Genomic DNA, 25,999 nt, shown 5'->3' with positions numbered 1-25,999 from the left:
TGAAAAGGGCCGTTGTACAAATATTTATAGAACTGCGTCATGACCATATATTGGAGAATACAGGTATTGTATGATCTCCATATCAATTGCTCGAAGAGTGGCGATATTTATAGACGTTTGTTGCTATAGGAATCTTATACTTATTATACCTATAATTACATATGATTTTAATAAATACTACAAATAAATATACTATAGTAAGGTTAGAGGAGTCTCTTCCACCCAGAGCAGCTTGGAGAGATAGGTGGAATGTGATCAGTTGGTTACTGGTGTTTTCTGTCCCAAAGTGTCCTCTTTTACAGCAGTCTTCGGAGGAGGAGTCTGTGGAGAGATTGAAGGAGTCCTCTTCGTGAGTCTTCGTGTTCTCGTATTTCTTCGTCTTACTCGTATTTCTTCGGAGATAGAATCCATCGGCTACTTGAAGGTATTTGTGCTTAAGCATGAAAAGAGAAAAAAATCGTGAGTGGGCAATCTTTGTGTCACTAACCCCTTTTCCGAATTTCTAAACTGTTATAAATTTTCAATAGAATAATTTAATTAAATATGAATAAAATAAATGCATTTTAGAATTCTAACTTCAAATGCTTATGTTATAGGTAACCAATTCGTATCGGACTTCCGAAGAAATATCAAAACAATTTTAATGAGCGTGTCAATAGCGACAACTCCCAGTCACGACCCCTCTTTTCAGATTTTAGTAGAAATAGGGAAAGGTGAAGAGGGAGAAAGAGAAAGAAGAAGGTAGGAGAGAAGAAGGAAGGGAAGAAGATAGGAAGTAGGGGAGAAAGAAATTACTGGATAACTATGGGAATATGGTGAAGAACCTTGAATAATTACTGAACGGTAGCTTGTATTCAAATGCTATTGCGTGAGGATCAATATTGAAGTGATCCGGAAGAGACACATGTTTACCCATAGAGCCCCGATCTAGATTCAGGCAACTGCGCCAGTGGGAGTTTCCCAGATCCAGCCCGGGTGACGAGAAAGTTTAGTTTTACTGTTTGTCCGTTGTTTTGGAACGATGGTTAACTAGTATCCAGTCTGTGAACTTCAAAATCAGGGATCGATCACAAATTTAAATCAGCCAGAAGAAAAAACAATTAAAGTACTGCATATATTCTTCACGAATGAAAATTTTGATATTTTTGAAAGATAGTCGTTCATTTAGGCACATCCTATTATCTTGGCTTTTCTCCCAGAGCCGATTATAATTTGTTTCAGACTTTATGACCTTAGTCATGCATTATGAAAACCCATTACAGTAAACCTAATGTTAATGTTACAACTTAAAATTAAAACTGTCACTCAGTCACTCGGGACAGCGTATAAACAAGGATAAAATATTTTAAAGGAAACCATCTAACTACATTGTTCTATACATTTTATTACATTTAGAAAAAAATATTAGCTGTTAATGACATACTTAAAACATATTTTTAAAAAAATGTGACAATATGCATACTAGATTGGACAGCAATGTCTGAATGAAGTATATATATATATATATATATATATATATATATATATACTAATGAAAAGATTAGTAGGAAACATTTTAAATTCTGCAATCTACATACGCAATCACCTAGATTTTAGAGTTACATGGTACGAAAGAAAATGTTCATTTACTTATATGAATATATTGTACCTTTTATATGATTTTAGAGGGAAAAAACTACGTGAAAATTTAGATGAGTCCTTTCTCATATTTGAAAATTTACGTTTCATTTGTTCATTCTCTTCTTTTTCTTTCCTATTCTCTCCTATCTCGCTACCCAAAATGAATGTCAGTATCACTTTGACTGTTAGGCACTTTTACAGCGTCCATTCGTGTCATTAGTATAGTTTATATGCGTACATATAAGTATATCGCGCATTACAAATACGTATTCTATTCACGGGAACATTTGTGACATTTTCTCTATTCATGTTATGAGAAAAAAACAATACCAATACCAAAGTTCTGTTTTCTCACTTATGGAGGCTATATTACATCCTCTATTATTCCGTCACTAGTAAGATCGTAGATCAACTCTAAATCATTATATCACCTAGTAGACGCACACACTAATAAACTTGTGTGCACGGACACACTAATCAATGTCTGACTCGTGAGATTTTTTAAAGTTATTATTATTCTCTTTCTTCTTCGTTCGAAGAGTATTTCGCTTGTATCGATGCACATGGGTTAGGGTAACACACACAGATTAGATGGAAAAAGGTTCGGATGAGAGGAACGGATTTTAGATGAAAGGATGGTACAAAGATGTTATGTTTGTGAACTTGAAAGTGGACTTGATGGTACCTTAGGGTTACAAATACGACCTGCCCTCGTCTCGTATAACATGCAATTTGTATTGTAACAAAGCGGTTAAAGATGACATATAACATTCAATGAATCTACAAGACAAAAAATTAATTTTGTATGCGGCGGTATTTCTAAAATTTATCTTTTACATTCGTGGGATGTCTCGAACTACGGCAACCAATGATCGTACGGGGTAGGTACTAAACCCTTTATACATATTCATTTAATTCAAATCAATTGTACATTTTACTTCGATATGATATTTACATTTCACATACATTTACATCTCATCATATACAAATATATTTTCAATAATTATTTACACATAGTACTTAAAAGAAAACCCCGACAAATTATTTGCTAATAGGTTGCAACACTTTCAACAAATGAGAAATTTCTGACATCCCTGATAATCGACGGATTTTCCGCGTATGAACATAAAATTCGTATTTCGATATATTTCGTTTAAACAGTAGACGTTTGATATATGAGGCAGGTACGTACACATAATTATAAACCTAGAGTTTTAATTTTACGTTTGGGCCCAAACTACTACAATCTTAACGTTTGTTAAACTCCATAGCAGGAAAGTAGAAGTACCTAATAGTTTGACAGAGAACTTCCGACGGGCAATGATGAAAAAACCGAGAACAAAACATTATAGTGTACCGAACCATCACTCACTCCGCGGTGGGTGAAATACGATGGAAAACCAGTCCCTCGTTACTTCACGTCGATGAATATCTTCACGAATCATGTCTCACGATGTCTGAGTCAGTAAATTAGGTTCAAGAGGTATGATCAATATTTGTAAAGTTCAATACTTGGGAGGGAAGGTTAATAAATTTTTAAAAAAAGGAAAAAAGAGAGAAAAAAATCTTGAAGAAGAGATTAGAGATATGGCTCAAGGAGAAAGACAGCGGCGCGCCAAAGGAAAATAAGTTAGGACACTAAAACTACAAAGGTAAGTGGTCGAATTGATACATACAACATTTCAGAGCCAAATATACTTTTATATGCCGAAAAATGTGGCCTACACAAATGCGTGGCCCAAAGGGCTCTCTCAGTGCCTAAGTACGAGTCTGTGCCTTCTAGGCAACCATCTCATAAGGAATAGGCCTTGTGGAATGATTGACTATTAACTGTCTTTGGTACCAAATTCACTCAGATTACAGCCGGTCCAGCCGGAACTGTCACTGTGATCTCTAATTTAGGATTTCGAAAATAATGTAAAAAAATATCCGACCCCTCAGAAACTAAGAATTCCGAGGACAGTATAGAAAACTAGAGTAAAGTCGATAAGATAGATAAAATCCTACCTGGGGAGATGCCAACATTTAAAAATTAAATATTTTTTTTATTATTTTGTACTGGTGATTTATTTGCCAAACCTCACCAGTGGCTTCCACACTTGCAAGAACGCCACGTCTTGAGGTATCCACTAATTTCAATAGCTATCTAATTTGAAACTAAGAGAAAAATGAAAAATATCTGCAGGGGAGAGAGGGTCGTCACCTGGGTACGAAAATACGAGAGTTCACTGTAATTGATTTACGAAATTGTTTGACTTTATCCATTCCGTCACCTCTACGAACAAGGGAAACTTAGTCGGAATAGGCGACTTGGAAAAAAAATTACGTTGCAGGTTAACATCAAAACAAATGCATATAATTCAACGGCACCAACTTTTTAAAGCAACTATTGTACTTCCGTGATTAATTATAAAACATTTCGAATGGTTTGCTATATGATGTTATTCACGCCGCTAGACTTGGTTTTCAACGAATAGATACTATTACTCCTGATCGCCAAACTGCGAAGTGTTAACATAGTCCGCTCACTAAACCACACCTACATCCTCGCGAGAAGTTATAGTGTAAGGGTTAGTGCCCAAAATATTTTTCATTATACGTAAATATTCATTACTTTACCTCGTGGCAAATAAATACATTAAACACATGCATTTAGGGATGTCCTATTATTCATTCACATTCATTTAAATATCTATATATCTCTCTCTCTCTCTCTCTCTCTCTCTATATATATATATATATATATATATATATATATATATATATATATATATATATATATATATATACAGGGCCGGATTTCCCAATAGGCCCGGTAGGCCCGGGCCTATGGGCGCAAACTCCCAGGGGGCGCACGGCCGAGAAAAAAATAAAAATATCTAGAAATAAAAATAAATAGCCATAACTTAACATTTTTTGAATTGATTTTAAAATATCAGGCTAATAAAGCATTCTGATTTTGAAGTTCATTGGAACAAATAATTGTTGGTAAAGTTAAACTATTTGGATCGTGGAGTAGTGTTTAAGCAATTAACATATAGGCCTGATTTAATATTTTAATAAAGGTTTTTAGGAAAGTAACTTTAACCAGACTAGGGCGGAAAAAATTGTTGGGCCTAGGGGCGCCAAAATGCTAAATCCGGCCCTATATATATATATATATATATATATATATATATATATATATATATATATATATATATATATATATACTTCTTATTTATTTTATAACACTCTGTAACGAAGATTCACCAATGGACACCCTATACTTTAAATATACCAAACACTGTTCAAAGCAAAGTATTTACGACATATACACCACTACAAAATAATCGCGCACGGACCAGCACACAGAAACATCTCACAAACCGGGACCTTTTTCAACCAAAGCCAAACTATATACCACTTCACAGTTTAGAAATGCATATAGGTTCAAAGAACAGCAATATTATCAACGATAATATTAATTAAATACATTCCTATTCTGATGGCAACAATGAGGTTTATTCTACAGCACGAATAAAACAAAGAAGAAAAATTTAGCATCGTAATCTAAGAACGGAAAAATAACGTCATATATCCTAGCTTCTGCTTAATAAGGAACGTAAAGTTTATTTTTATTAATATTTTAATTACTGGTCCATACAGAGCATTGTAATTTTGAGGAAAGCTCAATTTAGAAACAATTTAGCTAACTGTTCATTTATATGTTCCAGAAATAATATTTACGCATAATTTATTTAGAAAAAAGGATCATTTTTGAGTTGACCAAATCGTTTTTGTTCGGAGCAACAAACCACTAGTTCTTGAAAACAACGGAGATGGCGTTAGTAGTATCTAAATAACCTATGCACGATCGAATGTGCCCTTGTACACCAAATCACTATATGATATTTTTATGGATTTCAAGTGAATTTTAATACTTTTCCGACGAACAAAGTATGAAAAATCATATAATAAATCATACACTGTCCCTACTTAAATACGTCATACACTCACTCACAATTCCATTGTCAGAATACTACATTACACACATATACATGTCACTACATTCCACATAAACTAAAACACAAGGATTAATACATGTTATTACACATGTTAACCAATACTACTACGCCATTTAATCGTACAGTAAACAATATCCAGTTTTTATCATTTTGGTAATCGGCTCTGTATCGGGAAGGGAGTGATTGAAATGAACCAGGGCCCAAGTGACCCTGTTAGGGATTAACTCATGGTTCTTTAGTTAACTATCTAAGTAAGGAGCTGTGCAGCTATCAATGGAAGAGGGGACCCTCTTCCTGTAAGAAAAAGAATCCCTAAGAATTTTGTTCAACCCATGTTCACTTGGATGACGTTCAAGTTAGGAGTAAATGGGAGCCCCTTAGTTTTTGTTTACACTGACATTGTAGAAATTACTCTAACAACTTTAAACCTAACCGTACCGCCATGTTAGTAATTATTTTTTAAAAATCACACTACGTACACAAACTGAATCTATATGATGACAGACCTATTGAACCCTAACAGGAAATCCGGGAGGGATGAAAAAGGAGATTTAAATCTTTAGATCACTGAAACTTCATTTAAAACTAAGAATAGCCACAGGGACTGCCATTCCTGTCCATCAATATTTATATCTACAAACATGGCGTCTTCAAAGCCAACTCCTATGTTTCACTGTTTTAACGAATTTACGGTTGAAGTTTTTACTGTCTCGGGCTCAGTTCGGCTTCCAACATCTTAATTTCTACCTTATATTACTGCGTCTGTAGCGATAAATCCCAGTAGATATCTTGTACAAACTGGCGTGTTGTGTCTTCGTTCAATGCCGGGTCTGGAATGAAGATTCTCGCGCCTTAATACCACAGTTCCGGAAATAGTCCGAATCACAGCAATGAATTTTGTCGGCGGAGAATATGAAACGAATAGGACATGGTAAAATCTGGATCAAACCGGATTGCAGAGAGGATATTGGCATCTCAAGAAGGACGAGGGGGGTCCAAATTATTTTGCCAAAATATAGATTGGTATATATTGGCAGGACTTTGTCCAAGAATTCCTGCCCAATAGCGGGCCTAGTTTTTTGTATAGCATTAAGCTGATGATTTCAATGTTTCCCTATTTGAAATACCCAAATGCTAAATATTATCATGAAATAACGTACGAATAAAGATGTTATTCCCCAAAATATAGTTACTATTGAATTATCCTGAATTTCCACATTAATTCCAAGTATAATTATAATCAATTGAATATCATATATACACCGAAACATATTTTGGAAAAATTAGTATGGTACAGTATGTGATCAAATAAGTGGGCCTCCCTCCAAACGGAGACCACATTACATAATTGTAATGGTACATTACAAGCATGCAGTGTTGTTTGTAAACATGATTCTTTACTCTAAGTTTATTCTAAGAAACATTAACAAAATATATACAGTATATATTTCAGAAAAATTATGTAACTATTTCAGGGAAATTTATTCATTTTATTTTTATTAAATATGGAAGGGCCATCATAAAGGGGAGGGCACATCGAACATTTGCTATTGCCTGGAGTACCAGTGGATTCCTGGTAAGAACTATTAAAACGTGAAAATCCGCTAAAATTTCGAACACATTTCTTTGTAGTATTGTCACGTGTACACCACGTAAAGGACTTTGGTTTGTATAGCGTGATATTTTTTCAATTAATGTTGAAATCGGAAGTTGCAGTAGATGTTTACAACTTGCAGTTTTAGTACAGAAATTAGAGAGGAGATGGAATATGTTTTAGGGACGCCAAAGTCACTGCGCAAGCCGTTTCACACTATTATTTCCGTTTGTACTCCATTACGATCAAAGCTAAGTAACAACTGGAAGGTTGATTTTTGCCACTTCTAGTTTGAATAGAGGGTTAAGGGAGAAGATGGTATCTTGTTTTAGAATTCTAAATCGATTTTTATAAAACACGCCTTGATAGCTGTTACTATTTATTTTCCAAGTACATCAATATTATAAAATTCTGTCTTTTAGGGTGCAGATAACGGGACATGGGAATTTTTGGACTTTTCCCAATCACATTTTGTTATAAAAATTCTTCTTTTACACACTACTAATTTTACTTCAAATAGACCCTATAAGTTCCTCTTACAAGGGAAGAAAGTGAGATTATATATCGAAGTGGAAGATGGTTTATATGCCAATCGAAAGCACTAATGGAGCCTATTACGAAACTGTAATAACAATTTTCCAAATGCATATACTGTGCGAGTTATATGAATATACAGGGTGTCCAGAAAATCCGTTTCCACCCCTAGAAATCGCAAACCATGAGACAGATGCCAAAACAGGAAAACACATGTTTGATCATTTTAAAAGTACAACGTACCAAAGCAAAAAGTGTTGTCCCAGGATCACCCACAGGGTCCCAGGCGGGGTCCAACTCAAAAATTCCAAAAGGTAAGAGGCAAGTAGCATATCGTTGAAAACGTGTTGGGAAGTGAAAGAAGATAGAATAAGTCTTGACTCTCTAAACTTACCCTGTGCAAAATTGCGGCTGGTCAAAATGTCAGCAAAAATGTCATTTTAAAGTCTATGTCCACCTCCCAAAAAACTAAAATGGTGAGACAGATGTCAAAACAGGGAAACATGTGTGTCATCTTCTCAAAAGTACAATGATTGAAAGTAAAAATATTTGTCCCAGTGTCATCTGCAGGGTCCCAGACGGGATCCTACTCAAAATTTCCAAATGGCAAGGGAGGTCAAGTAGCATATCGTGGGAAAGCTGTTGTGAAATAAAAGAAGATGGAAGAAGTCTCGATTCTCTAAAATTACCGGGGCCGCGGTGGCTCAGTGGTAGAGCGTTCACCTCTGGTGCTTGGGGTCCCGGGTTCGATCCCAGCCCCCGCCAAGTGAACTTTGTGGTGGACAAACACCGTGTGCGTGGGTTTTCTCGGGGTTCTCCCGTTTCCTCCCACTTTCTTCATTTCATTCATTACTCATCATCACCGTCTCCTTTAGCCTAACCGGCATAATCGTGGGACGTAAAACTCAAAGATTTCATTTCATTTCTTTTTTCTCTAAAATTACCCTGCGTAAAATGGCGGCCGGTCAAAATGTACATCTTCATTTCGATTCTCCGAGCGTGTTCACTTTCCGTTTTGCAATCGACACTTATTGCCATTATGAGACATTGTGTCGCTGCTCCTGGTGCAAGAAACTTTTTTTTTTGTTTGAATCATTTTATAATTGATAATCCAAACGAGCATAAGTACCACTATTGTACAGCCATAAACATAAATAAGTAGACGTAAGAGTCTTTATTTCTTATGGGCTCCAACCTCTACATTTTATGTTCGTAGTTTCTATACTCAAAGATGTCAAATGCTGTGTCTTTTAATTTCTTTTCTTTATTTCTAATTTTTTTCTTATGTTATTATGTCTTTTTATTTATTTAGACATTACTGAGCCCAAAGAGCATAAAATCACAGTAGGGTCATTGCCTTTCTTTCCGTTGAGTTCTAACATTAAGGTAAAAATAAACTAAAACCCGGCTACAGATAGAAGAGCTAAAACGCAAGATGTTTGCACAGTGTTATCGCAGAGCGTCCAGAGTTGTTCCACCTGCTTTCATTTAAGAACAGCTTTAAACAATATGCTACTTGACCCCTCTTTGCCATTTGAAAATTTTGAGCAGGACCCCGTCTGGGATCCTGTGGACCATCCTGAGACAAATATTTTTAATTTCAATCATTGTACTTTTGTAATAACACATGTGTTTTCCTATTTTTGCATTTGTCTCACCGTTTCAGGTTTTTTGGGGGTGGCCATAGACTTTACAATGTTTTTGCTGACATTTTGAACGGTAGCTATTTTACACAGGGTAATTTTAGAGAGTAAAGACTTGTTCTATCCTCTTTCATTTCTCAACAGTTTTCCAACAATATGCTACTTGATCTTCCTTGACATTTGGAAATTTTGAGTAGGACTCTGTCTGGGGCCCTGGGACAAATATTTTTACTTTCAATAATTGTACTTTGGAAAGATGTCACACATGTTTTCCTGTATTGACATATGTCTCACCGTTTTAGTTTTGTTTGGGGGGTGGCCATAGACTTTACAATGAGGTTTTTGCTGACATTTTGATCAGCCGCAATTTTGCACAAGGTAATTTTAGAGAGTCGAGATTTATTCTGTCTTCTTTCACTTCCTAACATGTTTCCAACGATATGCTACTTGGCCCTCTTACCTTTTGGAATTTTTGAGTTGGACCCCGCCTGGGACCCTGTGGGTGGCCCTAGGTCAACATTTTTTCCTTTGGTACTTTGTACTTTTAAAATGATCAAACACATGTTCCCCTGTTTTGGCATCTGTCTCATGGTTTGCGATTTCTAGGGGTGGAACCGGATTTTTTGGACACCCTGTATATTCATATAACTCGCACAGTATATGCATTCGGATTTTTTTTTATTACAGTTTCGTAATAAGCGTCATTAGTGCTTTCGATTGGCGTATAACGCATCTTCCACTTCAATATGTAATCTCCCTCTCTTCCCTTGTTAGATATTTGGTGATTTTATTGGTAAATTTGTACGAACCAGAGACCAAGCGTCCTTGGGTGATAGGATCCAAGGCTCTTGTGGCCAAGGAGTGTGTAGGTACCTGTCAGAGACCAAGCGTCCTAGAGAGTCACAAGGATAAAAGAGCTCTCAGAGAACAGATGTCCTAGAGAATGGTAAGGATAAAAGAACTTTAAGAAATCAAGCTTCCTAAAGAGTGATAAGTACAAAGAAGCTCTCAGAGACCAGGCGTTCTAGAGAGTGCTAAGGATAAAGGAGGTCTCAGAGACTAGATGTCCTAAAGAAAGGGGCAAAACTCAAAGGCCAGATGACCTAGAGAGTAGCAAGGTGTTTGCAGAGACCAGGCGTCCTAGCAAAGAAGCTCTCAGAGACCAGGCGTTCTAGAGAGTGCTAAGGATAAAGGAGGTCTCAGAGACCAGATGTCCTAAAGAGGGGGACAAATCTCAAACACCAGATGACCTAGAGAGTAGAAAGGTGTTTGCAGAGACCAGGCGTCCTAGCAAAGAAGCTCTCAGAGACCAGGCGTTCTAGAGTGTGGTAAAGATAAAGGAGGTCTCAGAGACCAGATGTCCTAAAGAGGGGGACAAAACTCAAAGACCACATGTCCTAGAGAGTAGCAAGGTGTTTTTTCAGATACCAGGCGTCCTAGCAAAGAAGCTCTCAGAGACCAGGCGTTCTAGGGAGTGCTAAGGATAATGGAGGTCTCAGAGACCAGATGTCCTAAAGAAGGGGACAAAACTCAAAGACCACATGTCCTAGAGAGTAGCAAGGTGTTTGCAGAGACCAGGCGTCCTAGCAAAGAAGCTCTCAGAGACCAGGCGTTCTAGAGAGTGCTAAGGATAAAGGTGCCCTCAGAAGCCAAGTGTCCTAGAGAGTGATAAGGACAAAGGAGCTTTCAGAGATCAGCCGTCCTAAAGAGAAGGATAAAACTCAAGACCAAATGTTCTAGAGAGTGGTAACGATTTTGCAGAGTCAAGTCGTCCTAGCAAAGGAACTCTCAGGGATTATGCGTCCAGGACAGTGGTAAGGATTAAAAAAGCTCTCAGAGATCAGGCGTCCTAGAAAGTGGAGGTAATTAATCGGTGGATATTGATGCTTTCTGCAGCGTGTTGCCTCTTTTTCCAGAAATATTGCTGACTGCATTAATCTTTGTTACTTGAAGATCGTTAGCGATGATGGACGACGTGTTCTTCATGATTTGTCGTCTGAAGTTGTTTACAGCCAGCACGTGGTGTTGGAAGCACGTGTAGAACTTGGCAATATTGAAACCGTAATTATAGAGAATATCTATCACTTCTGCTTTTAATAGAAAGTTAAGGATGCAGATTAGAAATGTACTTCTTGGGACGCCTAATTGATTGTTAGAAAACCAGCTTTTCGCTATCTATTACCGCTTTTGCTATACAGTGATTAAAGTTAAAACCTGAAATGGTTAAATTCTATCACTTTCAGTTTGAATACCATCTATACCAATGAACTCGATTCCTAACGTTTGGCTTTATAAACCCTGACTAAGTTTGATAGTGATTTATCCAGTAGTTTCCAAGATTTTTTGTCTCCCATTCAGACAGACACATTGAAGGCTGATTCACCTGTAGTGTGCCGTGCCAACGACGTTCCACTGCCATGCTCCGTCCGTGATACGAGTATGACCATTCACACATATCATGCCGTGCCGTGCCGGTCCTAGTTTTTACACTATTTCCCAAGATGGATTACAAGGAGGGTCAACTTCGTGCCGCTTCAAGTACTCCGAGGAAAGACGAAGAACCGCGGCCTTCCAGTCGCTACAGCAGTGGTTTTTCTTCAATGTAGCCTGTCGGGGTACGGCACGGACAGGGCACGTCGTGGGAACGGCACCCTGTCTGTGTTAACCTAAAGGTGGCATGTCGAAGCACAGCATGGGATCGGCACAGGCACGGCACGTGTGAGTTAAGAAAGATGTCAGTCTGAAAAGAGACTTCGTGGACTACGGCACAGACGGAGCACGGCATAGGAACGGCACACTATGTGTGAATTAACCTCAAGATGGACTGTGAGGAAACCCTATGGGAACAGCACACGCACGGCGCTACCTGTGTGAATTACAACATACAAACCAATAAATTTTGAATGTCAAATATGAAAAGAAATTTCGTGGACCAGTGCACGGACGGGGCACGACATGGGAACGGCATGCAATCTGCGAATTAACCTGAAGATGGCTTGATGGAGTACGGCACAGAAACGGCACTTCCTGTGTGAATTAAAAAAAAAAATACTACGCAATGAGTTTGCGAAGTCAAAGTCTGAAAACAAGTTTAGTGGATTATAACACGGACAGGGCACGGCATGGAGATGGCAAACTATGTGAGAATTAAGCTCATGGTGGTCTGTCGGGAACTGCATGGGAACGGCACAGGGACGACACGTCGTGTGTGAATTAAAAAGACAATCCAATGAATTTTCAATGTGGTCCAAATCTAGTGGACCACAGCACGGACGGAGTACGGCATTGGACCGGCACATTATGTGTGAAACAAACTTGAGAAGATAAATATATATAAAGCAGTTTTGGCAGAACAAGGTCCTTAAAAATGTAAGATCATTGTAATTAACGTTCAACCTTTGCCTCGTTGTTTGTTTAAATGAAACCTTGAATTGACATTTACGAAGATGATGATGGAACACAGAGTGTGGAAAAGGATAGAGTAAGAGTCAGCCAAGCGGCGTTTAATTAGGCTGGAAGTGAAACTTCCATGTAAACGTGATCCAGCTTCAGGCAGATAGAAAAGAAAAAGAGAAGATTTCTATGTCGACTGTTGCTAACGGGTTGTAACTACACACACAGACACACACACACGAGAAAATCTCAACAGGGATCACCCAGCAACCAGCTTTCTATGTCTATACAGTGTGCTCTTCGTTCTACGGAATTCGCTGACTCGTCTTTTTCAGGAAAGACACAATCCTCTTAAAGAGTAAAGGTTGATCTATGAAAAGTTAAACAAGGAAACCTTTGAAGTTGTCAGTTCTTTGCAGCAGACTGCGGTCACGTGTTTCACCTTTGTTAAACTGTAAAAGAGATTCCTGATTATTATTAAAGATACTCCTTTGAGATCGATAGATTTTCTTTTTGTGAAATCTCCTTTGATAAACTAGACATGTCTATTATAACAAACAAGCCTTTTGTACCTGCATTTCGCAGTGGATCTACGATTTATTAAAGATTTCCAAACTATGTTATATGTAAATACTAGCGTCAATTACACGCTTCGCTGGATTAAAATAAGAAAAAATAATAACATGTTCCGTTAGTGAGTCACTTTTACTGTTACCGGAGCGCTCTCTGATATCGGTCATTTTGGATAATTTTTATAATCTTCCCCCTCCCCCAAGTTGCGAGGGGCAATTCGGATTCAAACGGAATTTGAAGTGTCACTGCTCTTCTTACCGACCCCGAAAACTGGATTCGACACTAATATCGATCATTTTAGATCATTTTTATAATCTTCCCCCTCCCCCAAGTTGCCGGGCTCAATTTAGATTCAAATGGGTCACTATTCATCTCAGTGACGGTGTAAAATATAGACTCAGCACTAATATCGGTCATTTTCGATCATATATATATATATGTATATATATATATATATATATATATATATATATATATATATATATATATATATATATATATATCACCTCTACCAAGTTTCGCGACTAAATTTGGACTTAAACAACATTGGAAGTGTCACTACTAATATCGGTCATTTTCGATCATTTTTAAATATCTCCTCCTCTTCCCCCTTCCTGTAAGTTGCACTGTTAAGGCCCGAACCTCATCTGCGTTGCAAATTTGATTGAGGTCGCTCGAGTGATTCAAGAGTTATTAAGTTATAAACAAAACAGGACTGGAAAATTTTAAAATTCCTGTTTTCTAAATTTATTTTTTTAACTTTTCAAAATCTGGTTTCTGGTTTTCAACCATTAATAACTACACAAAATGTTATAAAACGACTGTGCATGCTCCTTCATCCATTTGTCGGCATGTATAAGAGCAAACACGGTAAAAGAAATACCGAAAAATGTATTTCATATGTCCAGCAGGGGCGGATCCAGGACAGATTTCTGGGTGGACGGTGTGTTGTAATACTGATACTTAGACCTACTTTTAAGAGATCCAAACTCTGTTTTATTTATATATAAAATAAGAAAGTTTCGTCTTCTGGGTGGGGGGAAAATCACCCCGATCGCTCCCCGTGGATCCGCCACTGATATCCAGTGTCGTATTTAGGGGGTGGCTATCGGGTTCAAGCTCTCCCGAAATAAATTTATACACCACTTCATTAAAATTTGTCGGCACACAAGAGGAAAATATAAGTACTTATTCAAGTCTTATACATAGCCCCCCGAAACAAAATACGATATACGCCACTGCGTATATCTAATCTGAGTTCCAAGAATACGTTCCAATTCCTTTCTTAACTCTGTATTTTGAGGTGGCACGGTGTACCAGTGATAGAAGATTTATCTCTGGGGCATAGTATCCCAGGCCAAGTAACTTTGTGGCGGATAATATCGTGTTCGTGGGTTTCTGGGACTACTTCCGATTGCTCCCACATTCACATTCTACCGATTCGCCTATCACCACTTACTTGCCTTAATCACCCGTATCCCTTAGTCTAAAGAGTATATTCTTGGGACGCTAAACTGAAAGATTTTAGATATTCTATTCAAACCGAAAATGGTATAAATGAACCATTTCCGGTTTTCAACATTAGGTCATCATGAACAAACCCGGTTATAGATAACAATATGTGGAAGATGTGGTTTTACTGTGTGAACAGGTTTGAACATTGGTGAAAATAGAAGGAAACATATAATGGACAGCAAGATATTTTTAAAACCGGAAATGGTAAAAATAAACCATTTCCGATTTAAACATTTGTCGCCAAAAAAAATCTGCAATAGACAGCAACATGTTTTCTTAATATCGGGAACAGTAAAAATAAACCACTTCCGGTTTCGACATTGGCCGTTATAGAACAAAACCTACAATAAGCAGGAACCTGTTTTCTTAATACCGAAAAAGGTAAAAACAAACTATTTCCGGTTTCAGCACTGATCATCAGAATACAAAAACTGCAATAACTAGCAACATGTTTTCTTAATTCCCGAAGCGGTAGAAACAAGCAATTTCCGGTTTCCACATTGGTCAGTATAGAGCAAAACCTGCAATAGACAGAAAGATATTTTTAACATCTAAAACGGTAAAAGCAAACCATTTCCGGTTTCAGCATTGTTCACCATAAAAAAACCTGCAATAAAGAGTAAGCTGTTTTAAAACCCGAAAACGGTCAAATTAAATCATTTCCGGTTTCAGCATTATCCACCATGAAAAACCTGGAATAAACAGTAAGCTGTTTTTTAAACCCGAAAACGGTAAAATCAAATCATTTCCGGTTTCAACATTGGTCACTATCGTACAAAACCTGCAATAGACAGCAAGATGATTTTTAAAAAAAACTGGAAACGGTAGAAACAAATCATTTCCGGTTTCAATATTAGTCACGATACAAGAAAACCTGCAATAGACATCAAGATGCTTTAAATAGCTTTAGTGTTCCAAACAGTACGTGGATCCATTTCCACCCTTACCGGTATACTAAAACAGGAAGTGATATAAATCTTTACTATTTCCGGTTTGAATATTGATCTTCGTAGACCAATAACGGTAATAGGTAACGAGAAATGGCCTTTTTAATTTGAATTCTACGTCGCAGTAATAGATTTCATGTGTATAACATTATCCTCTCTTTACACTTCCTCATGGATACGAGGTGTGATCAAAAAATACAGCGAATAATTTTATTGGAAACAAAGCAATAAGCTTACATGGTATTTGATTTAACTTCCTTCAAAGTACTGTCCATGGCTAGCAATATACTTATCCCAACGTTGAATCCATGACTGGAAGCATTTCTGGAAGGCTTCTTTTGGAAGGGCGTGCAGCTGCTCTGTCCTGGCCAAGGACGTTACAAAATAGAGAATCTGCCCATATGTACCTTCATCCTATTAAATCAATGACGCCAAAGAACAGCCGAACATCGGCACGTCTGATTGGCTACTCTCGTTTCCGCCATCGTCTGATTGGCTACTTTCCTTTCCCGCCATGATTGTGGCTCAAAATATTGCGATCCTATTGGGCAGAGTGGGCAGAGTAAGGGGTAGCGAAACTGTGACGTATGGCTTCAAGACTTTGTTGTAAGGGCAGATCCTCTATTTTATAACATCCTTGGTCCTGGCCCTCTGAATGTCAGGAATGGTGTCAAAACGTTTCAGCTTGGTTTTAATTTTTGGGAACAGATAGAAGTCATATATAGTTAGCGTACACATCTTCGGCAGCGGAAGAGCCGGGTTTGATTCCCTGTGGAAACTCGTTGGCTCGTATCCTACGTTAACTTATGGTTCAGGTGTCATATAACCTCGGTGCTGATCGAACGCTAAACCAAACTCACCAAACAATGTATCATCCTTTCATTCGGACCGGACATGAAAGAACTCTACTATTCGGTTTCAACACAGATCACCATAAAACGAAAACGTAAAAGCTATGTTTGTCGGCAATGTTCTTCATGATAATTTTGATCTACATTGGCTTAGCCGTTACTGAGAAATTAACATACACTACACAGCCCCATGGAAGCACTAATATCTACTGCAATCACAAGACTAGTATTTCAACAAGTAGGTTTGTTTCACAGTGTAAGACGACTGTAGACTTCCAACTATACAAATTCAATCCTAGAATTTGAAGTAGAACATCCGTAACTAGTCGTTACAACAGAGAGATAAGATCATAGATAAAGCTTGTTTTCCAGAAGCTGAATCCATGTCAAAAAAGCCATTACTCGCTAACCCTTACCGTTTTTGTTCCATGAGATGACTGTTTAAAGCAGAAATGGTTAATTACTACCACTTCCGGTTTGAATTGAGTTTTAAAGTGGAACACTGAATCGATTGTAAAAAAAATCTCTTCTCGATATCTCTTTCCGCATTTGCTCTAAGGAATTAAGTATTGAAACAGACAGTAGTAGTAAATTTAAACCACTTCCGGTTTTGATAGAGGGTTGTAAGTTCCGCTGATATATTCTTCTAAGATGCTGAATATATTACAGAAAACTGCTTGCAGCTATTACCGTTTTTTTTGTTCTATGGCGATAAACGTTGAAATCGAAAATGGTTAATTTAAACCACTTCCGGTTTGAATAAAGGGTTAACGAAGGAGATGATACGTAATATTGGAACACTAAATCAATTGTAAAAAAAAGTACTTCTCGGTATGTCTTTTCGTTTTTCCTCTATGGAATTCACTATTGAGACATAAGGTACTACTAAATTTAAACTACTCCCATTTTGATAGAGAGTTGCAGGTTATGATGATATGCTCTACGCTGAATTCATTGCCGAAAACTGTTTGCCAGCATCTGTTACTATTTTTGTTTAACGGCGATAAATATTCAAACCGGAAATGATTAATTTGAACCAGTTCCGGTTTGAATAAAGGGTTGACAGAGAAGATGAAATCTATTATAGGGATATTGAATTGATTGTAATAAAATCAGTTCTCGATATCTCTATTTATTGTTCTATGGAAATTAGTGTTGAAATAGGAAGTACTTATAACTTTCAACCACTTCCGGTTTTGGTAGAGGGTTGGAGGTTGTGACGATATATTCTTCTAAGACGATGAATCGATTGGAGAAAACTGTTTACTGCTATCAATTACCGTTTTTGTTTTATGGCGATTAATGTTGACCCGGGAATGGTTAATTCGAACCATTTCCGGTTTGAATAAAAGATTGACGGAGGAGAAGAAACTTACTATTGGGACACTAAATCGATTGCAAAAAGACGTTTCTTAACATATCTTACCGTTTTCGAATTGATGCTTGTCGGCGGACGGACAGACGGACAAAGTAATTCTATAAGACTTCTCTCACTTATACATAGCATAATTTGTAAGTCTGATAAAGCCAAGACTTGTGTACTCATTCTATAATCCAGACCTTTGCACTCAAGATAATGTGATTGCGAAACGGCCTATACTGTATGGGTTGATCTTGCATGATGATCTATGCACCCGTCAACTATATCCGATTAAAGTCCCGAATGTGGTTCGAAACTCACGTGAATAGTAGTGAATAGTGTTGTACAAAAAAGTTAAACGAAAATATTCAACTCCTATACAATACGAGTCGCCCTAGTTGCGAGTATATTGTCATATCACTTCATATCGAAACCACTTCGTATTACTAAATAAAACCACGTCCTTCGGCACAAGCACCAGTAAGCACCCGACACATGCAGTCTCCGATGGAACACGAGCAGGATACGAAAAGACGCCAAGAAGACCCCTTCAAACTCTCCATATGTTCCGCTTCCAAAGATTGGCTATATAAACGGACACCTCAAGGTAGAAACATCACTTGTTAACTGCTCATATCCTAACTATCTTCAAGCTGCGCGGGCGGGACATTCCTCTAACCTTACCGCTGAGCAGCGACAGATAAGAATAATCCTCACCCATCCCCGAGTTGCAACGGGCAGAAATAGAATCCTTTCTCTATGCTGCAACAGGAAAGAGATTTTTCTCTCCCATCTCCGAGCTGCAACGAGCTAGAGATAACACCCTACCTCTCAGCTGCAATGGGAAAGTTATCCTCACCCATCTCCGAGCTGCAACGAACTGGATGTACTGCCTTAACTCTGAGCTGCAACAGGCAAGAGATTTTTCTCTCCCATCTCCGAGCTGCAACGAGCTGGAGATACTACCTTACCTCTGAGCTGCAACAGGCAAGAGATTTTCCCACCCATCTCTGAGGTGCAACGAGATGGAGATACTACCTTACCTCTGAGCTACAACAGGCAAGAGATTTTCTCACCCATCTCCGAGCTGCAACGAGCTGGAGATACTACCTTACCTCTGAGCTGCAACAGGCAAGAGATTTTCTCACCCATCTCTGAGGTGCAACGAGATGGAGATACTACCTTACCTCTGAGCTACAACAGGCAAGAGATTTTCTCACCCATCTCCGAGCTGCAACGAGCTGGAGATACTACCTTACCTCTGAGCTGCAACAGGCAAGATATTTTCTCACCCATCTCCGAGGTGCAACGAGCTGGAGATACTACCTTACCTCTGAGCTGCAACAGGCAAGATATTTTCTCACCCATCTCCGAGGTGCAACGGGCTGGAGATACTACCTTACCTCTGAGCTGCAACAGGCAAGAGATTTTCTCACCCATCTCCGAGCTGCAACGAGCTGGAGATACTACCTTACCTCTGAGCTGCAACAGGCAAGAGATTTTCTCACCCATCTCTGAGGTGCAACGAGATGGAGATACTACCTTACCTCTGAGCTACAACAGGCAAGAGATTTTCTCACCCATCTCCGAGCTGCAACGAGCTGGAGATACTACCTTACCTCTGAGCTGCAACAGGCAAGATATTTTCTCACCCATCTCCGAGGTGCAACGAGCTGGAGATACTACCTTACCTCTGAGCTGCAACAGGCAAGATATTTTCTCACCCATCTCCGAGGTGCAACGGGCTGGAGATACTACCTTACCTCTGAGCTGCAACAGGCAAGAGATTTTCTCACCCATCTCCGAGGTGCAACGAGCTGGAGATATTACCTTATCTCTGAGCTGCAACAGACAAGAGATTTTCTCACCCACCTCCGAGGTGCAACGGGCTGGAGATACTACCTTAACTCTGAGCGGCAACAGGCAAGAGATTTTCTCACCCATCCCCGAGGTGCAACGAGCTGGAGATACTACCTTACCTCTGAGCTGCAACAGGCAAGAGATTTTCTCACCCATCTCCGAGCTGCAACGAGCTGGAGATATTACCTTATCTCTGAGCTGCAACAGACAAGAGATTTTCTCACCCATCTCTGAGGTGTAACGGGCTGGAGATACTACCTTAACTCTGAGCTGCAACAGGCAAGAGATTTTTTCACTCACCTCCAAGCTACAACGGGCCTGAGATACTACCCTACCTCTGAGCTGCAACAGAAAAGAGGTTCACTTACACCCAGCTGCAACGGGCAGGAGGTCCAATTATAAGGCAAATAACATTTGGCGAATTACTTGTTTGTGTGTGTGTAGTATATAAACTGTATAAACGTCTTTTATAATTAAAAAGGTGGAAGAAACTCGTGTCACGTTACTCTACCTAATATTGCAATATTTAAGAACGCGATTTACAGGAGTCCGTAAGCTCTCAGTCACCCCTGGACTTAAATCAGTTGCATAGGCCTTCATTCCAGATCACTTCTACAGTTGATAGAATTCAGTATAACGTCTCGCCTTGAAAAGACCTGGATTACAGAAGAATGCTACAGCAGATCTCAGTACAAGATTATTACAAGCGATCTTCCAGATTAGAAATACTCATGAATCACACAGATAAATCAAAGAGGGACTTAGAAAAGTACGAATGGAAAGAGAAACTCAAAAATTTTAATAAAACAAACTGATCATAGCAGTTCCTAGTGTAGTGCCTGCCCATAGGAGTGAGTGAGGTACAACACGTGGCACGTTGTACAAACATGAGCCGGGAGCAGGACAGAAGAGCTGCGATACTTGAGTCACGTCACGCCGGAAATTCACCCAAGGAGATAATCGAGTGGTTCGGATACAAGAAAACGCAAGTGTATGCAATTGCCAGAATGACAGGCGGCATTGTCAAGATCTTTCAGAAGTGGCTACCGTCACGAACACCAAATTTCCAGCATCAGTCATGGTTTTGGGAGTCATAAGCGGCAAAGGGGATGTTATGCCACCGCATTTCTTCAAATAAGGCCACAAAATCAACACCGACGTTTACATTGACGTTCTGACGACTGTTGTAAAGCCATGGATGGGCAAAGTGGCTGTTGGAAGGGATTAAGTGTTTCAGCAGGACTCAACACCCGCACACAGAGAAAGGAAAACTCAGACGTGGCTCCACAGAAATGTGCCCTACCACTGCTCACCCGATCTTTGGCCAACGTCTAGCCCAAACTGCAACCCCCTTGATTATTACTTTTCGGGCGCCGTCGAAGAAAAGGTCAACGAACAGCCCCACAACACGAAGGACGCACTGCGAGGCCGTATCACGTAGGTGATGATCAACATGGACAAGGAGGAGGTAAAACGTACATGTAGCCGGTTCCAAGACAGACTTGAGCGAGTTGTACATGCTGACGGCGGTTACATCGAGTAGATTTCTTTTTGAACAAGTGTCTTACAGTTTTGTGCCACGTTGTGCAGAAAATAAATCATTATTTTCTCAGTTATAAGGGTTTTCGTACTTGCGTTTCATTTTCCGGATTTACCTCGATAGCATTGTACGTAAGAACAGATATTCCGTTAACCGTTTTGAAAATCATTTGCAACATTTTCTTTATATACGATTATATATACGCGGAAATGAAGAAACATCGATAATATTTTGTATCAAATCAATTCGTAATTCATACAGAACAGAAAAATTTCTTGCGCTGAATAATGTAAAGTGCAAAAGGCTATATCTCACAAATGAATTTGATATTATTTGTTTGACCGTTTGTCAGAATATTTATTTGTGTTTAAAGTGTTCTCTAATAGTCACAAAAGTAAATTCCTGTGTTATTTCTATTTATGACAAAACTACTGTAAAGTAAGGACAAACAGAAGAAAATTAAGTTGTAGGTGAAGTTACATAAATCCCAAAAATCTAATTTAACCCTTTGAATCCCAGTTCTGTAGATACAGTGCAGAACCTCACGATCTTGCTAAACGGAGAGCATTAGACAACAAATAGAGTCTAGACTTGGCCTCATCTTCCACATCAGAATATTTATAGTTACTACATTCACTCTCTTTTTCCTTCAGAACATAATTTGACAACAGTGGCGGATCTAGAAGGTAAACACTGGGGGGTAGCCAGTATCCAGACTATGATAGGTATATATAAACAGTCAAAAATATATAAATAATACCTTAAATTGTTTTGTCACTGAAAAAACTGGGGGGCCTAGGGCCCCCCGGCTCTGACCCAGCCAAACTATAACCCTCCTCTTCCATATTCTACTGCTTTTGTGATATAAAATACGAAGTTCGTATTCTCAGCAACAGATAGCATAACGTTTTCGCGCCCATTACCATGCACTTCAGCCGTGAAATCAGCTACGTAAGGGCTGTACGTAGTTCTAGGTAAGAATGCAGACTCGACTACGCACAAGTCGTACGTAGTGGCTGGCAGTCAAGCGGTTAGTGTTATTTTCTTCATCCGGACAGCGGTATATATTTTTTTTTAATTTAACAATCACCAGATACAGCTCAGAGGCCATTTCATATCAATTACACTGGATATGTAACAACAATGGAAAGGATTTTGGAAAAGTATCGGCCAGGGCCTGATTAGTAGGTACCATCGCGGCATTTACCTGGTAGGACTGAGGAAAACCCTGGAAAACCCCAGTCAGGATGGTCGGCAGCGGGAATCGAACCCGAGACCTCCCAAAATGCAAAGCCAACGCTCTACCACTTCAGCTACTTCGCTCGGTTCATTGTACAGCGGGGGACACTTCTAAATGGTACACCTTAGCCGTAAATCTCCATATGGCTGTACCATTTAGAAGTGTTCCCCGCTGTACAAATATACGGAAACCTCTTGCTTACTACAGAAATCAATACGAGCATACGTTATCCGTATGATACATAGGCACTGCCCTTAGATGTTACATCATGCCGTTGCAGGATGTCTGACATCTAACAGTTTCCCGTATATCACATGCATATACTTATGTTACCTTCGTCTGCTATATGTTATATATGTCCATTTGTATGTGAGATCCTGACCGCCTATATTGTTTCATACAGAAAGTATGTATAGATGGAACACTTATACTGAAAGTATTATAAAACATGCGTTTTCAGTTATACGCCAGCTGTACTTTAAGTCCAAAAACTACAGGAATTACGCATGTAACCTATCTTTTTAAGTACGCCACCTACATTTTTTTCTCTGTGTAGTTCCAAGTCTGTGTTGTACTATATAGGTATTTACTGTTGTTCCATTCATTTGCTCTGAACAAAGACTAATGTAGAGAATCATATATTTTCATGGTTATAAAGTACTGGCGTAACTAACGACTCAGGGATCCCCCAGCACACAGCGAGGAGATGGCATCTATCTGCATGTTTCTATTAAAAAGGCACTGATCGATTATTGCAACTTCGAAGGAGAACTTGTGGGAACTGTGGTAAAGAAACTAGCAACATAATTTGAACAAAAAATTGAACATAAACCCATTACTCTGATATGTTTCCTTACAAGAATTTTACTCTATGTTCTCCATGACATAGTCCCCAAATGTACCATTCAAATCGATACATGCCTGGAGACGAAGAACAACGTTGTCACAAGCAGCTTGACATAGACCCATACTGGTACTCTGTGGAACTCTTCTGTGATAGCTTCCCGTGGGTTCCACTAAACTGCGTATGTGATCATGATACACTTTGTCTTTTAAAACACACCATTAGAAAAAATCAAGTGGTGTTCAAATCGGGAGATCGAGTTGGCCACTCTAATTGTTTATTCGGAATGCAAACGCGCACAACGCATACGCGGTTCTCCAGACAACCGTTCCGTCATCCCATTTGAAGTACACTAACGGTTCTAAGTTCAGTGACCGTTATCCCCAGTCTCAAGCTACACAGTCTTGCCTATATCAAAACTTCAAACCAACGACTGTGAAACCCATCATTAATGTATCATTATTAATAATACCAAGACTTTATGTACAATATTTCCTTGTTGAAATCGAAAAATCTATTAGGAAGACAAATTTTGCTTTAATGGTTTTGCCTATTTATTTCCCTCTAAATACATGAAATGGCCCCAAAGAGAAAAAAAAATTTCTTGGATCCACGTGTGTCGTGCATAAACGTCAATTTAAGGGATTCTGTTTTTATGGCACCTGACAATAGGAAGAAGCTTCAATTGTTTAATTTTCAAAATACCTCCCTGATACTCTTGCCCTTCCCCCAAATAGCTTCTTACACCAGGATTGCGTAGAGATTTATTACAACAATGTGTAGGTCCGTGTCTCAAATAGACTAAGTGACTCGAAAACAACGTTAAAAATGTTCAAAACAAACTACTTAATTAAAATATCAGTATAAAGCATATACATTTATTGTAGAAATATCACAAGGAACAGTTACAGAATGAATTTTGAGAGCTTTGATATACATCGCAGGAATCCGATTACATAGGCTGTGCTATGATGGATACTGTTCTTAATGTTATTAAGTATTGTGGTTAATGCAATAATCACAGACAAGTATCTTACTATATGTGCTGCTGAAACCTGTTTCAATCGCCTTCACAGCAAAAGAACCAATCAACGCTCATTATGTTGCAGGTATTAAATAGTTGGCGCTTACATCTGTTTACTGATCATAGAACTCAGCAGGCCCGCAACCAGCCACAGAGGTTTGGAGGGAGGGGGACATGGATATGTTAGGGGAGCCAAGTCATTAAAAATTCTCTTGCATGTATCTAAAATGTGTTTTTTTTGTGTGTGTGTGTTGAGGTCTGGAGGGGCCACGAAAAGTTTAGGGGGCCAGGTCCTTTTAGCCCCCTCTAGTTGCGGGCCTGGTACTCAGCATCTTTCCGTTTTCTTCCCTTGTCTGAGAGTAGTATTTAGTGGAGGCAGAAAAGATTTTTTTTTTTAAATAATCCCACTGCACATGTTTACTACTCATTTGTTTCTGTTAATGTATATATTAGTAACTAAAGCAAAAGCAACCAAGTATTTATGTATTTCATTTAAATTTGTTCAACTGCTCTATCTAGGTTTGGATATTAGTTCTCCTGCTTATCTTGTTATCTGGGCATACCACGAGTCCACGATTTTTTTCACCAGATGCTGGTCGACGGTTGGAGTCAAAATTAGGGATGGGCAAAACCGGTTTTTATAAAAACCGAAAACCGGTTTTTTTATAAAAACCGAAACCCGAAAAACCGACATTTCGGTTTTCTCCAAAACCGGTTCGGTTTTTCACCGAAACTGATTTCGGTGAAAACTTTTCGAAAACACACAAAACTATTTCTGTGGAAATGGATTCGGTTTCCGGAGAACAACGAAACACCATTCTGGTCAGAAATAGAACAACTTTGAAAAAATAACGGAATCGGTTTTGAAGAAAACCGAAACCGAACCAGGTAAAAAACCGAACCGGTTTTGGAGAAAACCGATAACCGGTTTCGGTGAAAAACCGAACCGGTTTCGAAGAAAACCGAAACCGGTTTTTTGGAAATTTTCAAAAACCGGTTTCGGTTTTTCTAAAAACCGAAAACCGAAAAACCGGTTTTTGTGCCCACCACTAGTCAAAATGTACTCATATATGACGTCAGAAATGAAGTTAGTTTCTTTATCGCAAGTAAGAGACGCTACTTTGCACTGCTCACATGACATTTAAAGTTTTTCATCTGACTGCTGTATCTGTATGTATTCTTTATCTGTGGCAATAGTTCACCAAAGTGAAAAGAGTTTGAGTACTAATGAGATGACGCTTACTTGGAGCACAGAGTGTGATTACACAAGTCAAATGTGACTTATAGCTATCCTCTACTGTTTATAACGTTCCAGTTTAATATATTTTTGCAGCTATTTTTGAGCTTGTTTATATCAAATCGTTATTTAGTTCAGAGTATATCGTAGTATATTGTTAAGCTTTAGTAATTAAGAACCCTAAAAACTACAGACATAACAGCTTCTTGTGAAATTG

Source organism: Thermobia domestica, chromosome 3 (genome assembly GCF_964235325.1).
Source record: "Thermobia domestica chromosome 3, izTheDome1.hap1.1, whole genome shotgun sequence".
Classification (NCBI taxonomy): Eukaryota; Metazoa; Arthropoda; class Insecta; order Zygentoma; family Lepismatidae; genus Thermobia; species Thermobia domestica.
This window is presented reverse-complemented; position numbering follows the sequence as displayed.